The sequence below is a fragment of the Papio anubis genome, chromosome 1 (assembly GCF_008728515.1).
Source record: "Papio anubis isolate 15944 chromosome 1, Panubis1.0, whole genome shotgun sequence".
NCBI lineage: Eukaryota > Metazoa > Chordata > Mammalia > Primates > Cercopithecidae > Papio > Papio anubis.
In genome coordinates, this window is record NC_044976.1 from 198,308,504 (window position 1) to 198,320,408 (window position 11,905).

An 11,905-nucleotide genomic window follows, 5' to 3' on the forward strand; every position below is an offset into this window, starting at 1 on the left:
TTCTTTCCTTCTTTCTTTCCTGCTTGCTTGCTTGCTTGCTTGCTCTTTCTTTCTTTCTTTCTTTCTTTCTTTCTTTCTTTCTTTCTTTCTTTTTCTTTCTTTCTTTCTTTTCTTTTCTTTTCTTTTTGCGGTGGAGTCTCACTCTGTCACCAAGGCTGGAGTACAGTGGCACGTAGGTTCACTGAAGCCTCTGCCTCCTGGGTCCAAGCAATTCTCCTGCCTCAGTCTCCCAACTAGCTGGGATTACAGGCATGAACCACCACAGCTGGTCTGTTTCTACTATTTTTCTTTTTGTGTATAATTCACTATTCTTTTTAAAATGATATCAATATCAGCAACCCTTGGGAAAGGAGCGGGGTACAATTCCTCCTCTGACCGAGCAGCACCCGTTGGAGGAGTTTATACTCACACCTCCTCGTGTCTTGTTCGGCTCTCTGCTCTGCAGAGCAATACAGACTCTGACTGGACTCTTAGAAACAGCAAGCTTAGTCTGACTGCCCACGTCCCACCTTGCAGGGCTCCAGCTGCCAGGATGTCCCAGCTGTGTTCCTCTTATTTAACCAAGCTTAGCCCTATGGTGGCATCCCAGCCAGGCATGGTGGCTGTTCCTTCACTCCTCCTGCTCCTTGTGACATTATGGCTCAAATGAACCTTTAATTTGCTTTTCATTCTCCGTTCCCCTCCATCTTTCTCTCCTGCTCTTTCTTCTGACCTCCCCAGATAGCCATTTTTTCCTAATTCTTCACACTTCTTTTAACCCATAGGTATTTTTGGAGCACCTGCAATGGGTGAGGTGCTATGTTTGGCCCTGGGGACACAGAGGTGACCTAGGTCTGCTCCCAGCCCCAGGGAATGTGCCACCTAGTGAGGGGAAACAAACCAACAGAAAAGAAATATTCAAATGAATAAAATAATTGCAATGGTGGTAAGTGTCATGAAGGAAATAAACGAGGAGCAAGCTGTGTCATTTTAACCGAGGCCTGAGGTAGCTAATGAATTGGTCACTGAAGGAGGGCTGAGATGGGTCAGAGGAAGCCACGGGGCATAGTCTTGACATTTTCGGCTTTCATCCTTTGTCTGTGGACACTGCTGACTGTCCTCTGCTCTCCAATTCAGGCTTGGCCAGACTTGTCCATATCCTAAATCTCAGACCCTCATAGCAAACTGGTGGGCGACAAGGCTGGCCTTTAAAATCTAATCACTTGAAGCTGGTCCCAGGAGACTCCCATGGAGAATAATACTGATTACAATTTATTTGCTTGAAATATTTTTTATTGCTATACTATTTTTAACAAAATAAATACATTTGTGTAGAAGGCTGGGCAAAGTGGCTCATGCCTGTAATCCCAGCACTTTGGGAGGCCAAGGTGGGTGGATCGCTTGAGGTCAAGAGTTGGAGACCAGCCTGGCCAACATGGCAAAACGTCTTCTCTAGTAAAAATACAAAAATTAGCCAGGCATGGTGGCGCATGCCTGTAATCCCAGCTACTCAGGAGGCTGAGGCCGGAGAATTGCTTGGACCCAGGACATGGAGGCTGCAGTGAGCCGAGATCATATAATTGCACTCCAGCCTGGGTGACGGAGTGAGACTCTGTCTAAAACATAAAAAATAAAAATAAAAATAAACCATTTGTGTAGAAAAAAATTATAGCAAAAGGAAGACATCAAAATATCCATAATCCTACCACTCTGATATAATTATTTTTACACTTCTGGTTATCTTCTTTCAGAACTTTTCTTATGCATGCATACGTGTGCATAAATAAAACGGAAAAAACTGTGTGTCTATTCACTTAATAATGTATCTTGGCCATCTTTCCATTACCTGCCACATCATTTGTTCACAGCAATATCACTTTTTGCACCCTGGTTTTAATTTATCTTATTGCTAGACATTCGGGTTATTTGCTATTCCAAACAACATTTTAATTAAATGTCTCTGTAGCTGAACCTTTGTGCACACTTCTAATATTGATTATTGAGTCCAAGCAGTTGCCCACAGTTATGAATTTGAGCACGGATCTTGGCTAGTTCTTTAAAAACACATGAGCTCTCCACAACCTCCACTGCTATCTGGAGCAGACAGGGACACTTGCAAGGACACGGGCATGTGTGAGATGGGTATGTGTCCACTCATCATTTCTGCAGTTGGATTGCTGACACTAATGAGCTTTTTTCCTAGATCAAGGCATCAGGACCAAGAGAGAAGAAAATATTTCAGGGACTGAGCATTAACGGCCATAGGTGTTCATTTGGAGAGAAAAAACTGAAGGAAACCTGGGTGGTCAGAAAACTCTAAAGCCACCATATTTGTAGTTTTATTTTTTAAAACCTCACTCCCCAAAATCCCAAAGCATTTTACATCTGCTGAGTCTATTTTAATGGAGAGGAAAAGTGAGAAGTCTAAACTTTCTCCTAATTGATTTTTGGCTGCTGTGTCTATGAGAGACATGAAAACCCTGTTCTTTGCAGATTTATTTCTTTTTATATTAGGGCAAATTTGGGCCTATTTATTTCTATTTCCCTGATGGTTTGATAATTATGATCAGTAAGAGTATTGCGAGTGGAGGGTAGGTGACTGCGTTACAGAAATCATTAGCCATCATTAGCTACATAACCATCCCCAATAATCTGGTATATTGTGGCCCAAAGAGAAAGACGAACTCCAAACACCAAAGAAAAGAATGTCACTCAAAGGTCAAATGGCCCAGGTGAGCCTGGAATGGAAAGAGCCGTCGTTTATGTCGCTAATCTCCTAAAGCTCCCCAGGATTGGGAATTCATACAATGAAGAGAGGAATGAAACAGTCCAACATAAAAACAAGTTTGCTGGCAAGTCCTTTTAATTCAAGCTGGGCCATTGTAGCAGGTTGTCAGAGACCCTCAAGATCACACAACAGTACTTGAACTGAGAACCTACTTCCACTAACTGTGGGGTGCATGTGAGCGACTCAGCTCGCTCCGACTCTCTCTCGGGCCAGGTCTGCACCGGAGCGGGTAGGTGGATGAGGAGAAAGACATTTCTCAACAGCTGCCTCTCTCAGCCTCCCTCCTCCTCCTTATTATTCCTAGAAATGACAACAAACGTTGCCTGTTTTGCAAAAGGGCTGCCCAGCTGCTTAATTTGCAAATAAGAAAAGATAAGTGCATTCTTTCTCATTTTGGAACTGGAGAAGGGGAAAGCGGGAGTTCAGTATTTTCAACAGGAGACCAGATCCTGTGGATGCCACCCTAGAAATGGTCAGGCTCCACGGGGCCTGATGGCCCTTCTGATTCTTTATTGCTCAGTAACAAACCACCTAAAACTTAGTGGCTTAAGAACACAACATTCAGTTTGCTTGCAAATCTGCAATTTGGGCAGAGTTCAATGAGGACAGCTTCTTTGTCTCTACACCATGGATAGAGGCTGAGGGTGACTAGTCCTGGGGCTGCAGTCATCTCTAGGCTCCCCTGTTCAACATGACTGGGTTGTTTCTGGGGTATCCCACTTGGGCCATCAGCTAGAACCATTATAGGGGCCCCTCCCTGTGGCTGCTGGGCTACTTCATATCATGATGGCTGGATTCCAGGAGACAGGAAATAGCGGCCACCAGCTTCTTCAGGAAGCATCCCCTTCTGCTGTACTCAAGTGGCCAAGGAGCCTCAGAGAGCTGGGACTCATGAGGGTCACAGGTAGACCCCCCACTCTCAGTGGAAAGGCTGTAAGAGATATTGGGCCTTGTTTTATAGTGGTCACAGTGGTTTATCTTTCAGTTGTAGAATCACAGCACTTACTTCTTAGAAGTCATTGAGGCCATTTACAATGAACCTCCACACTTTGCAGGAACCTTGTCTGCAGCATGCTAGCATAAGTTAGTTGTGGTCTGCCCTGAACTGGGAGATTGTGTGATCATCACAGAGCCATCCTACAGCAAGGAGGACTCGGAGGCATTAGGCACAGAGCAAGAACATGAGAAAGTCCCTTCCTTGAGGCTCTTGAGCCCCTGGCTAGATCCTTGGCAGGACTACTGGGAGCAGCCTCCACCTTTTCTGTGTCTTTCAGAATGGTTCAGATGCAGAGGAGGTGCTACATTCATAAGAAAGTGCTACATTCTAGAAGCTCTGTGAACCTCATTCTTTTGGGTCTTTAGGGAAATTTTACTATGCAGGCATAATTGATTGCATCATTGGCCATGGTGATTAGCTCGATCTCCAGCCCCTCTCCCTTCCCCAAAACGTGGGGGTGGGGATGAAAGTTCCAACCCTCTAAGTACATGGTTGGGTCTTCTGGCAACTGGTCCCCCATCCTTTGGGCTTTTCAAAAATCACCTCATGAACAGAAACAGTGGGATTGGAAGGGACTTGTTATGAATAACAAAAGGTGTTCCTTTCACCTTTATTGCTCTTATCTCATAGGAAATTCCAAATGTTTTAGAAGCTCTACACCAGGAACTGGGATGAAGACCAAATATATTTCTCATTATAAGTCACAATATCACAAGGCATTTAAAAATGTAGTGTATTAGTAGGGAATTTGAGGTAGAGTAAGTCCAACAGGTTATGAGATGATCACCGTTGGATGGAGAGTTTACTACTCACAGCTCCTAGAAGAACGAGCATGCCATGAATGGGGTGGGGGCACCAAAGAGGATTGGTCAGGAGGCAGAAGGAGCAAGGGAAAAACAAGGGCAAGAATCTTTAGTGTGGTTTCCATGGGAAGTAATGGGTGACGCAGTGTAAGTAGGCTTAAGAATGGCTAGCTTGAATAATTTCGGTGGACTCTGGGGCATAGGAGCTGTCCCTAATTGTCTGATACCTGGCTCCAAGGTGATTAAGACAGGTGGATATGATCCAGCATCCCCATTAAAGAAGGCGGTGTGGGTGTGGGCTCTGGATTGGTTGGTTTGTTATGAAAGGTGTGCTCACAGATAGGTTGTTTATTACTGCTAAGAACTGAGTAACCTGACAGGGGCAGTTCCTCCATGGTCAGCAAGACCCCAGGTATCACAGCATCCGAATACAGAAAATAAGACACGGGTAATACAGCTTGTGACTAGGAAACACATGTTATGTTTTTATCTCTAGTGTCTGATCTTAGCAGTCTACATAACTATTATGGAATAATTCTAAGTCAGTATTTCTCAAAATGGGGCCTACAGAGCATTTATATCGGACTCATTTGATGAGCTTGTGAAACATGCAGATCCCTGGGCCCCTGCCATAGACATGACATCTCAGCATCTCTGGAGATGCTGGGTCCTGGAAATCCGTATATTGGCAAGTTCCCTGTGTAAGTCCTGTGTCCACTCTGCCTTGAGAACTGCTGTAGTGTCTTACCGATGTCTTCTCCATGCTGGCCCATCAGTCAGCTCTGAGTTCAGAGGAAGGTTTAGTTGAACTCCCAGGAATTTGAGCAACTTTCCCAAATGGAAAGCACCAGTCTCTCATCTCCACACCCCTGGCTCAGTTGGAGAGAATTTCTTCTGAAACTGTCAGGGGCTTCCTAGAGCACTGAGACAGAAACAACTTTCCTGTCTTAGTTAAGGCAGGTGGGGGAGTGGGTGATGGAGAAAGAGAACTCTAGTCTGAGCAGCCAAACAGTGAGGGAAGTTAGGGCTGAAGGGCAGCGGGGGTCATAGGGGGTCCACACAAACTGCTATGACCTGGATATATAGCTGGGGCCAATAAGCAGTCCAGATAGGAGCACTGGAGTAAGGAATTGGGTACCTGGAGTAATTTCCTTGGAAGAGTTTGTTCTACTTGTTTTGGCAATCTTTTCCAAGGTTGAATTGCCTACCTCCAAGGTTGAACTTACTATTATCTCCTTTAAAGGTTCAGAAGGGACTTCAATGGAGGAATTCTGTGGTCTGAGCTCTGTTCCTTTCTGCACAATTCTCTGGCCCTCCTGAAGCTTCTGTGAGTTACCCACTAACCTTTGATAAGTCCTTGTAACTTGATTAGCTCTAGCGGGTTCTGCTGTCTGCAACAAAGAACCCAGCCTGCTACCCATCCAATGAGCTGGCTACTGGGATTATTAAGCAGACTCCAAACCATGTGAGACCCATCCACGTGCCTCTTACATCGTGACTTTGAACACAGCTCCTGCTCTCTCCATGCATTGATTTTTCCCCTTCACTGCCCTCAAGGAGGGACCTACACTAGTTTTAAAGAGCCCTACCCAGTGCTCTGGACTGGAAGTTGCTAAGAAAGTTCAAAGTTTTGAATGTTGATTAGTGAAGACAACAGGACTCAGACCTTTATGTTCCTTGTAATCTTCCCCTCAAAGCAATCTTCCTAATTGCTTTGAATTCCTGTCCTTTGTTGTGCTAGCCTGGCTGTGTCTAATTTTCTAGAGGCCTAGGTCACTCTGCTGCCCAGACCCACCATTCAAGTGCAAATGATGGACTGGAGGTGTCAAAGACATCTGGGTCTACAAGAATAAAGTTAGAAAACAATGGAGAAAAAAACTCTCCATCACCACAAGCCCACAGCAGTCCCAGTGGGGACCCTCAGTAACACACCATATGCCAGCCCTACCAGCTCTCTGTAGTCTTAACCTCGAATTTTAATATTAAAATTAGCAGCTCAGCTTATTTAAAACTTGAGAAGTCTGTGCTTTTTCCAGTTCTGTTAAAAGCAAATGAGCATTTTCCTTTTAGTCGTGTTTAGACAGTGGTATAAATGGATCTGTCAGTCGGATGACACAAAACACGCGGCCTGTTTCTCTCTAGATGATGATAATGATGGTGAGAATGATAATGAGGATTGATGGCCATGGAGCTGCCTCGTCTTGGCTCCTCCTCCCTAGGGTTGTAAGGGTTTGCAGAGGAGCATTTCTTCTTAGTGAGGGAGGAGCTTGGTGGGGTAGGTATTAGAGACACAGGATTTGAGCTCTTCAAAGAGGGCTGCTTGTTCTCTTTGGAACACTACCTAGGAAAAGCTGGAATTGGTGATGCTGGCACAAAAATCTCTACTCCATTCACATTCTCAGGGATTTGGGTGAACCCACCACTTGCATCAGGGCTGCCAAGGAGGATCCAGGGCGGGTGACACAGAAAACCAGGTTCTGATTTGGGCACCATGTCCAGGCCTAGGAGTCCTGAACTGCACATCACCCTAGTTGCAGTCTTCTTCCATTGTTTCTTCTCCATCCTGACCCACTGTGGCACTTGCCAAAATCACAGGAAAAGATGCTATCGAAATGCTAACCAGTAATAGGAATGTTACATATTTTAAGCCTTTTTAGGAATGTGGTTTGATGTTGTCCCATTAAAAACTGAAACTAAGAGGTGATGGATGATTCAAGGTGATGGGGGTGGTCAGGCAGGAGACCCCTATCTCTGTTAGGAAGTGCTCCCAGCACCATGGTGCTAACCCTGATGGCTGACCAAGTCGCCTTCTCCCTGAATCTGCCCTGCCTGCCTGGGTCCTTGAATTTCTCTCCCCTCAGAACTTCTCCAGCTTGTATAGCCTGTAGCTCATCCCTGGTCTTTGGCCAGCACTGCCTTGAATGATGGCTCCCTTTTACCTGGGACCCTCAGAAAGGCCTCTGAGGGACATCTGACTGCTGTTTTGCAAAACAGTGCTGCCTGTCAGCAGGAAGCCATTAAGATTGGTCTTCATCTCTATTTTAAAGGCAGTTAGATGTACCTTTTCAGAGAGGGGAATTGATAGCTACAGGAGGCAGCCAAATGCCTAGGCAGATAGGGGTGGGTCCCCAGTGAAACTCCACCTTCAAGCCAGAAAAACAGCCTGAAGCCTGAAAGACTGGACTGCTGGTCCCAGATGAAACTAGTAACCCAGAGTGAGAACTTCTGTTCCTATTTCCCCAGCCTTTTCTGATGGATTCTTTCTGAATAATACCTTTTAACCAATCAATCAAATGTTGCCTTTTCCAATACTACCTATGGCCTGCCTCTCCCCTATTCTAAGCCCATAAAAGCCCTGAACTCAGTCACTTTAGGGGGGACTTTCCCACCTTCAGGTAGAGGGACCACCCCTATGTCCCCTCTCCACTGAAAGGTGTTTCATCAGTCAATAACACTCCCTTCCTTGCTCACTCTTTGGGTGTCAGCATATCCTCATTCTTCTTGGGCATGGGACAAGAACTCAGGAACTGGTGCACAAGCCAGACTTGGCCCAGGCAGGTTGAGTGGGAGGGCTGTCTCCAGCAGCAGGTAGCATAGCCAAACAAGGCCTGAGCAGAGAGTCACAGGCCAGAGGTCCCTAGCTTGTAAAGTGACTGAGAAGAAAATCCTGCATCAATACTTCATGTGAGTGTTCTCTCTGTCCTTCAATTAAACCATCAACCATGCAAAGGACATGGAATACTTTGTCTCTCAGGAAATACTTGCTGTTGCTGGTTGATCAGGCTCTCAGCATGATCTTGAAGGTCACATAGTACCCACCTTAAGAGGTTGTCCTACTTCCTAAAAGAATGTTCTCTATCACAATGCCTGGTCCTGACTCGGAGCACCCATCAGGTGAGAGAGGTAAGGGAGGGGAGAGTTATCTCAACACAGCTCCAGCCCTATGGCCAAGATGTTCTGCAGAGTTCCCTGGGACCCTTCACATTGTTATCTGCAGGGCCACATCAACTATGAGAGGCAGGTCCTGGCTATTTACTTTTTCTGGGCTCTAAGGAAAACTCCCACAGATTTGCTTTCTTGGAGTTAATGGCTGTGACTCTGCTGGATCCCTTTCCTGTTGCCGGTGCATCCCCGCAGGACCTGCCTCAATCTGTGCCCCAGGAAAAATCATCGTTTTGACTCTTTCCCCCTTCTGTGACAAACTGTTATCTCTAAAGCTGAAGGGCAAAGTTGAAGAAAAGCCGTGTGCAGTATTGTATTTACAAAGGACAAAGTGACCATGAAACAGAGTAAGCCCACCTCATCTATCAGGCATTAAAAGTGCAATTTCAAAGAGGGAGAAGGAAATGAGCACTCTGAACCCAATTTGACCTACTCTTCCCTAAGAATCAGAGAATGCCATCCATGCTCATTTAATTGATTGTGGTTTCATAAGAATGTGTGAGTATGGAGGGTACATTTTATTCCATTTTGAAAAAAGAACAATTTGCCATTCTTAAGAAAATATTTTAGACCCTGGATACAGTCTTTGTTTGCTCATTTGTTTGTTTTTATAGAAATGGTGTCTCACTACATTGCCCAGTCTGGTCTCGAACTCCTGGCCTCAAGCATAGTCTCTGAATGGGGAAATTGTCTTAATTAGAAAACATCATTTGTTCATTTATTTATTTATTATTTTATGTAACTACTTTGTTCAGAAAACAGAACTACTAGTTCTGTGAATGATATAAAACTGAATAGGAATTTTTCCCTTTAAAACATTAAATTTGATTGGGGGAAACAGACCACATGCATCAATGTCAACATTAGAAAGTATAAATAAAATGCTGGTTGGGTTCAGTGTCTCATATCTATAATCCCAGCACTTTGGGAGGTCGAGGCAGGTGGATCAACTGAGGTCAGGAATTCAAGACCAGCCTAGCCAACATGGTGAAACCCCATCTCTACTAAAAATACAAAAATTAGCTGGGCATGGTGGTAGGCACCTGTAATCCCAGCTACTCTGGAGGCTGAAGTAGGAGAATTGCCTGAACCCAGGAGGTGGAGGTTGCAGTGAGGCAATACCACATCATTGCACTGCAGCCTGGGTGATAGGAGCAAAACTCCATCTTAAAAAAATTATATATAAAATACGGTGCAAGTTCTGTGGGAAGGTGCCTTGGAGCTGGGCATGAGAGGAAAGGTAAGGTGTCAGCAGACAGAGCTTCATGTCCCAGCAAGGCTGTGAGCAAAGGCACGAGGGTGGGAAAGCTGCAGTCTGGGTGGTGAAAAGGCCGAGGGGAGTGCAGGATTGAGCTCAGAGATGTGGGTCGGGAATGGGTCCCTATGTGACTGAGAACAGGGTTGAGAAGTTATGATTTTACAGTATAGGCAGGAACCACTGAAACATGCTGATCAGAAGTCGTCCAATCAATCAGCACTTGTCTTCTAGGAAGATTAATCTGATAGTGGTATGTAGGGTGGATTGCAGTGGGTCATAGTTAAGAATGAGATCTACTGCAGTATTTTGGGCAAGGTGGCATGAGGGCCTGAAGTAAGGACTGAAAGGATGCAGAAGCATGGTCAAAACAAAACACATTTTTGAAAAAATAACATTTTATTATTATAGAGGTAGTATGTGTGTATGGGTGTGTGTGTGTGTGTGTGTATGTGTGTGTGTTGTAAGAAGTGTTTTTGGTCCGGTGCGGTGGTGTGTGCCTATAATCCCAGGACTTTGAGAGGCTAGGGCAGGAGGATCACTTGAGGTCAGGAGTTTGAGACCAGCCTGGACAACACAGTGAGACTGAGTCTCTAAAATAAAAAACTTTAAAGAAAGAAATGTTTTTTAAAAGTTACAATATAAAAAATGACAAAAATAATATATTCCTACCACCCACATATCACACTTTTCATTCATTAGGTGCATATCATCCTGGCTCTTTTTCTGTGTGTATGTGCACACACACATAATGTATACACTTACTTATTTTTTAATGAAAATAAGATAATATTGTATACATTATATGTGTGTGTATATATGTACATATACACATTACCTATCTGTATTTTTTTACCAAAATGAGATATTATTGTACATACTGGATGGTAATTTTTTTCACCAATGATCTCTACTCCTCTATTTTAGTAAACTTTGAACTAAAGTTCAAAGTTGAACCAAACCATATTCAATTTTTTTCAGTTAACAAAAAAATCTCACTAGTATGTGATATCTAACTAGCATTCAATCCAGGACTATGGATGCCAACAGGTTTTTATGTCCCTTAAGATTATTTTATTTTAGAAAAGTCGCTTTTTAAATTACATTGATTTGTCGAAGGGACTAAGCCAGCTACCTGCAGGATATCCCATTTTCTGGATATTTCTGGTAACTTTCTCTTGTATTTCATGAAACTTGTATCTAGTTAAAACAAGTTGGATCTGGTCATAAAACACATTAGACCCATATGACCCATGCCTGGATTAGACTGATGAAGGCCTGATCTATTTTTCAGTTCTATTTTCCCTTTGTGACTACAATGTTTTGTGCGATATTCCTAGAACGTACAGTTCAACTACTCACATGATGGTTTTAATACCAACTGATAAAATCTAGAGCTTATGAAATGATCTTTAAAAATAATTCTGGCATTTATACTACTTTTATTAGTTGGCATTTTTAAGTAAAGTAAAATTTTATCGCATCAACTGGGACTACCTAAATATCCTCAAACACAATTCCTACCAGAAGACAGGATAAATGCTTAATTAGAGTAAAGAGTTATTTTAATCGCTACTTCAAATGGTGATAAATGGGTTCTCTGACTTTCCATTTTTTCTAAGTATCATTATGAATTTAACAGATTTTCATTGATTCGATGTGTTTCAATCCATCATGATACTTTTCATATTTAAATTGTCATGACTTTGAAAAGTGGGCCCTTTTCTAAGCTCTCTCTTAGGTTCTTTTCACATGACCCTATTCATATTTGAAAGTTTCCTTGCTTTCTAATACAATGAGGCATCTTATGCTCACTTTAGACCTGTCTCAGAGAGAAATGAACTCCTTCTTTAAGGACCTCTGATTCCTTCAGGGGAAATGATGTTAAAGACCATGTTCTGGGGAAGAAGGAAGGCATTTTCCTTTCAAGTCAACTTTATAATGATGTAATTTTCATAGTATGAAATACATCTATTTAAAAAAAAATGTTACCACCACCAGAATAAAGACACAGAACATTTTTGTCACCCCTAAAACATCCCTCCTGCCACTTCACAATCTTCTCCCCGCCCTCACCCCTAAGCAACCACTGATCTGTTTTCTGTCACTGTAGATTAGTTTTGAATGTTCCAGAATTTAAC